Source organism: Saccopteryx leptura, chromosome 6 (genome assembly GCF_036850995.1).
Source record: "Saccopteryx leptura isolate mSacLep1 chromosome 6, mSacLep1_pri_phased_curated, whole genome shotgun sequence".
In the NCBI taxonomy this organism is placed as follows: domain Eukaryota; kingdom Metazoa; phylum Chordata; class Mammalia; order Chiroptera; family Emballonuridae; genus Saccopteryx; species Saccopteryx leptura.
Window position 1 is genome coordinate 64,474,097 of NC_089508.1, and position 6,838 is coordinate 64,480,934.

Genomic DNA, 6,838 nt, shown 5'->3' on the forward strand with positions numbered 1-6,838 from the left:
CTTTCATATCTTGGCTATTATAAATAATGCTTCCATAACCATATGGATATTCAAGTTAGTGTTTTGGGTTTCTTTGAGTATATACCCAGAAGTGGAATTGTTGGGTCCTTCTTTGTCTTCTGTTATAGGCTTTGATTTAAAGTCTATTTTGTCTTGTATAAGTATGCTATCCCAGTTTTCTTTTGTTTCCATTTTCATGAATATCTTTTTCCATCCTTTACTTTTAGTCTATGTGTGTCTTTTGATCTGAAGTGAGTCTGTTGTAGACAGCATATGTAAAGTTCTTGTTATGTTATGTTATTTATTCAGTTACTATATGTTTTTTGATTGGAGCATTTAATTCATTTGCATTGAAAGTAATTGTTGTGGCCCTGACAGTTTGGTTTAGTGGTAAAGCATCGGCCTGGCATATGGAAGTCCCAGGTTTGATTCCTGGTCAGGGCACACAGGAGAAGCAATCATGTGCTTCTCCACCTCTCCCCTTTCTCTTCTCTCTCTCTCTCTCTCTCTCTCTTTCTCTCTCTATTTCCCTCTGCAGCCATGGCTTGATTGGTTCGATCACATCACCCCTTGGGGTTCGGAATGGCTTCATGGAGCCTCTGTCCCAGGTGCTAAAAATAGCTAGGTTGTGAGCATGACCTCAGATGGGCAGAGTATCAGACCCTGACTGGGGTTGCCAGGTGGATCCTGGTCAGGGCACATGTGGAAGTCTGTTTCTCTATCTCCTCTTCTCTCATTTGGAAAAGAAAAAAAGGAAAAAATAGTAATTGTTGCTAGATATGTATTTATTTCTATTTTATTATTCATATATTTTATCTTTTAATTTTTGTTTTCTTAAAGGGCCCAGGGTTCCAGTGCCAGGAAGTGAAGTCCCCACAACTGTGTGTAAAAACCAGCAGGGATTGTAGTGGAGTAAGATCACAGACTGCTGGAGTTCCAGGCAGTTCCTCTTAAAAGGTTCATATACAAGCTTACTCAAACTCACTTATCTCGGTGTTCCAACCACTGGGTAGCAACTCAGTTTCACCCTGCATGCACACCAATATTTGTCTTGACAAGCAAGAAGACTTTAGAGAAGGCTAGAGTGGGATGGTTGACAATTTGGGCTTTGGGGTTAGATAACCTGTGTTTGAATCTCTGCTTTATTGCTTATTATTTAATATCTTTTTGGGCTTCAATTTTCTCATCTGTCAAACTAGAATACTCCTATTCCATAGGATTGGTGGGATGTTTATATCCAATAATAACCAAACTCCACTTTTTAAAAAGGAAATATGCCCTCATACATGAAGAGGCAGCAAACAACATTTAATTACCTATTATGTCTAGTGTGCTTTATGTACACTAAAAATTTTATTATTCTTATTGCTCTTTGAGTTAATTGGTTTAATTTTTATTTTATGGATGAGGAAACTGGAAATTTTCAGGGTTAAAAACTTGTCCCAATTCACTCGACCATTGGTTTAAACCCCTCTTGATCTTTCTGTATCGAAACCTATGTTGTTTCCCTTACCAGGTGCTTCCACTCAACCAAATTTGGATTGAGGCCAAAAATAAATTAAATAACTATGGTTTTAGAGCCAATGAAATGGTGATCTAGATTTGTTTTGGGATAGTATTTATATAGACATGTCCACTATTTAATTTTAAAGTGGTTTTCAGTTGACTGCAAATTGGAATTATCTGGGCAGATTAACATTTGCTGCCTGGATTCAACCAAGAAATTTTGTATTAATTGTTCTGTAGGTTTTGATCATTGAGATTTTTAAAGCTCCCAGATTATTCTAATGTGCAGCCAAGATCGAGAAGTACTGCTCTAATGGACACTACATTCATCATAGCCTTTCTGAGCAACAGAAGTTGTGCTTTGGGTCATATAATTCCTCAATATTTATCCTTTCCCCCACAATTGATTGGATTAAGATTAGTCCATTTACAGAATGATTAAAGGCTCATAACAGTTTTTGTATAATCAAATTCTTTCTTTTTCTGAAATTTAATTGGGAAATACCAAAACAAGAAGGTTGTGAACTAGTAGTTCTCAAACTATATTGGACATTAGAATCACCTGGAAGCTTTACAAACTTCCAGGGACTGGTCTTGCCTCATACACATCAAGTCAGAATGTCCAGGGTGAGAGGTAGGTAGATCCCAGATAATTACAAGGTACACCAAAATTTGGGAACTACTGCGGCTAAGTGGTGAGAGCTTAATCCTTATGGTTATGATGTAGAGCAGCATTTTTATTACTTAAATGCTGATTCTCAAACTGTAGGTCTGGGGTGGAGCCCTAAATTCTACATAACAAACTCCCAGGTGAAATTGCTGATATTGGTCCATAGACGTTTAGTAGCAATGAGAGTCTGAGAAACCCTAGGAGAGGCACAAACCAAAATATGGGAATGGTGGTTATGAGATGAACAACAACAGAAGACAGAACAGAGTGTGAGAGGCTGGTTGAAAGGAAGAGGAGAATGGGACAGAACACTTCCTCGTGTTAGTCTATGGAGCGGCACTACAGTAAAGACCCTGAGCTCCTGATGCTGAGAGTCCTATAGGTTCCTTAGATGTTGAAAGGCCTTTACATTCCCATTGTTCTTAAAATCCAGTTTAGGTTTTCTGAATTTCTAAGCATGTGTTTTTTCACAGTAAACCTTCATCAACTGAAGAACTGTTAATTACTCAAGATGGTTTCTATGTTTCCTCTTTCCAATTTTGCTCTCTTATTCTATTAGTTATCAATTTTATGCTGGGGGCTCCTGGGAAAGCTTTCATTTCTGTAGAGAAGAAGCTACTAGATGAGCTTGGATTATGTGGTGTTGAAATGGCTGCAAACAAGCTTGTTACCAGCCTAAGGCAGAAGGCCTCAGGGCAGAAATGGTAGAGCTGTGCAGATGCACAGCTGAGACCTGATGCACCTTTACAGAAGTCGGTCTGTCTTATGGGCTTGTGACTGGGTGAATTAATAACTTCCCTTATTGTTTTTGCCAATTTGAGGCAATGTTTTTTGTTACTTGCCTTTGCACTGGTTGACATTCTAAGTGAGTACATGTGACTTACGGTGGTCAGCTAAGTAATTTCTGTCAATATTCTCTGCACTTTTGACTTGTATGAAAAGTTTTAAAAAATACCACTCCTGGGCTCACTTCTCAAGGATCTGAGTTAAGTAGCCCAGCACAGAGCCCTGACATTGGAGTTTTTTGATAGGTAATTCTGAAATGAAGGCAGCTTTGAGGACCATAGGTAATGACTGAGGATCTGTATGTCTAGGTATCAAAAACAAGTTTTTTCTCTAACATTCTCAAACTGTCTGTGAAAGCCCAGCTATAAGCTAGAGCCCGTGTAGTAGCTGTGCCAAAGGACATGACCGGAAGTAGGAGCGCATGCGCAGTTGCTCCCACAGTTATATAACCTGCTGCCTTATCTATAATTTGCTTCAGCAGAAGCGGGGTGCGGGGCGGGGGGTCGTGCATACTTCAATTCTTCTGCATGGTATAAAATGGCCTTGAAAAATAAAATGTGTAGCAGCTTCTGTAACTTTCTCTCCCCACGTCGACTCCTTGTACATTCTTTTTTCTTGGCACCACCTTACCTCCTAAGGGCCCCCTTGACCCGGACACTGTCCTAGAATGAGAACTATATAAACTAAGAAGCAGGCGGAAAGTATTCTTAAAAGTGGGATAAGGCTTCCTTCTTGTACAGTTGCTACTAAAATAACATTTACTGGGTTAACATGACCACTTTCCTAAATTTATAATCTAATTCCTTTTAATTAAGTGACTTGTCCTGAACTCTGAGTTCTAGCTTCTTTTCAGTCCACAGGTTCTGGGTGGTTATAGGAGCACACCTGTCAGTTTCTTGGAGTGAGTTATTTTTGTTGTTTTAATTTTGCTCACCATAAAAAGGCAATTCCAGGAATACCTCCTCTCACATTATTGAGAAGTTATTTTCTGCCTAAGTATTGAATCTTTCTGTTTTCTCCACCTACTTCCTACTGTCAATTCTCATTTTGTAATTATTATTCCAGCCTCAAATAGTCCACGAGCAGATATGTATCAGAATTCTTATTATAACATTGCTGGAGATTACTGGGCATTGGTAGTAACCTTAAGAATCCATCACTTGGGGAATGGAAAAACAAAATATGGTAAATGCACCCCATGGAATACTTTCTAGAGAGTAATGAACTAGATGTGCATTCCATTGCATGGTTAGACTTTAAAACTAGTGTTGAGTGAAAAAAAAAACAAGGCAAAATCTGTAGAATAATTCAACTTTTGGAAATAAAAACATATTGACCTCAAAATAACATGAATAGATTGCCTTTAAAGGGTTATATATAGTTTTTGTATGTTTCTATAATACATACATTTGAATAAGTGTATAGTTATATATATATGTATGAATATAGTTAGAATTTTGCCAGGAACAACAGTGAGAGAGTATCCCATAGACAGAGGAATATGATTATTCAATCCATGTACCTGAGATTTTTCCAGTGAACCTTGTAAAGGCCTCTAAAACCTTAAAATACACCATGTGATTTGAAAATCTATAAGTGAGCTTGACAATTGCTTATTAATTAGGAATAAACAAGAGAAAATTTAAGCTTTATAAAGGCTTTATTTAAACAAGAGTCAGAGTAAGGGTTTGCTCGTGCAGATTATGAGCACCAGCGGCCAACCCACGTAGAGGAGGGGTAAAAATGTAGCCAGGGCCCTACTTGCTATAAGACAACTTTTTCTAATTCACTAGAAGAACTACACGGACTAATGGAGCCCTGTTGTAACTTGTATTTTGGAAATTCTGTTTAAATTCCAGGAAGATAAAGGCTGTCTTTTTCCTTCATACCAGTTTGCAAGTACTTAGCACAATGCTAGGTTACATGGTTAGTCTCTAACAAACATCTGTTAAAAGAATGAAATGTAAGCATTTGGCACAATATTTAGGCAGGTTGAAGTTTCTGTAAGTCCAGTTTCTTTTGTTTTTAGAGCAAACATATCCTCAGGATTTTATTGGCATAATAAAACAAAATTTGAAGTGTAGAACTAAATCACTTGGTCCTTTCTCTTCTCATCTCTTCCCAGTTCAGAATGCTTGCATCTCATAATAGTCAGCATTCTCTTAGATCTGCAGTCGGGCTCAATGCATTCAAGCCTCAAAACTTCTTTGTAGTTTTAGCCTTTTTGCAGAAAACAGGCTTAGTCGGCCATAGCCACTCAGCTTCCTGTGAACATCACTTTCCCTGCGTGTACAGAGGATCCTTGCCTTTCTTGTACGGTGCTAACTTTGTGGGGCTGATGCTTCCCACACTTCCTACAGAAAGTCCTGCAGGTCTTAGGAATGTTCACCATTGTGAGAGCGCCTCTGGCATAGAAAGCTGGAAGTTTTGTTTCTTTAAGTGGAGTGTGATCTTGCAAAAGTCTTTCCTCATATATATGCATGTAAAGTAATCACTTTTTTTTTTTTTTTTTTTTTTGCAGGAAGCAAACTTCATTTTAGTCTGGTAGGAGTATGCACTAGCAGTCAGGGATTTGGACCCTGGACATGGGCAGGGACAATTTGAGTCTTAGCCCTGGACCACCACTAGGATCACCAGCACTTGCAAATTTGTTAGAACAGTGCTTCCCGGGGTCTTACCTAAGCACATTGAATCAGAACTCTGGAAGTGGGCCCCAGCAGTCTGTGATTTAGCATGCTCTCCAGGGGATTCTGATACAGATTTGATATTTAACTACCTGCTTGAACTGTTTATTGCACATTTTATTCCCTCCACTTTTTTTTTTTTTTGCTCCTTTGGTACCCATTATTTTATTTTAGCATTTGCTTGTGAACTGAAAATAATTGCTATATTCTGACTGCATCTATTTTTCCATTTGCAGTTAATAGGTAAACAAAAAATGTTCTACTGGCACACAATACTAAGGTTGCTTTTATGTTCAGTGGGGCTGTATTTTATGCACTGTTCGATATACTTCTCTATATGACCTCATCTTCAATATTATAAACTCATGGCCCTGATTATGTTCTTTTCCCAAATTTCCATCCTACTCCTACCCTATCTGGATTATGTTTAAGCAAATTCTAGAATTTATTGCTTATATTATTTATGTATTTTAAACTTACATAAATTATATTTTTAGATTCTATTTATTTCTTAACACTTTTTTTTTTTGTTGACTTATCTTGGCATTTGTGGCTGCATCTAGTCTGTTCTAACTCCTCCCAGGACCCTGCGGTGCATCATAGATTTTGTATCCCTTTTCCCAGTGTAGGAGGGGGGAGATGACTGGATCACCTTCCTCTCCATCCTGTCACAAATAGAACTGCAATGAACATCTTGCAATGCCCCTTAATGGGCCTGTGGGAGAATTTCTTTTTTTTTTTTTTTTTTTTTTTTCATATATAAATGATTTTATTTTTATTAGAATGACATTAAGTCCTGATGTAAAATAGGTAATGCCTAAGTTTTTTTTTTTATTTTATTTTATATAATTTTATATTTTTAATGGGGTGACATCAATAAATCAGGATACATATATTCAAAGATAACAAGTCCAGGTTATCTTGTCGTTCAGTTATGTTGCATACCCACCACCCAAAGTCAGATTGTCCTCTGTCACCTTCTATCTTGTTTTCTTTGTGCCCCTCCCCACCCCCTATCCCTCTCCCATTCCCCCCTCCCCCCCGTAACCACCACACTCTTATAAATGTCTCTTAGTTTCACTATTATGTCCCACCTACGTATGGAATAATACAGTTCCTGTTTTTTTCTGATTTACTTATTTCGCTTCGTATCATGTTATCAAGATCCCACCATTTTGCTGTAAATGTTCTG

The 6,838-nt window shown here is 37.9% G+C and overlaps 1 pseudogene; it reads right to left on the reverse strand.

Annotated features, from left to right (window-relative positions):
• Positions 1–5,048: 5,048 nt before the first annotated feature.
• LOC136376817 (large ribosomal subunit protein eL42-like) lies at positions 5,049–5,354 on the reverse strand (annotated as a pseudogene).
• Between the last annotated feature and the right edge of the window lie 1,484 nt (positions 5,355–6,838).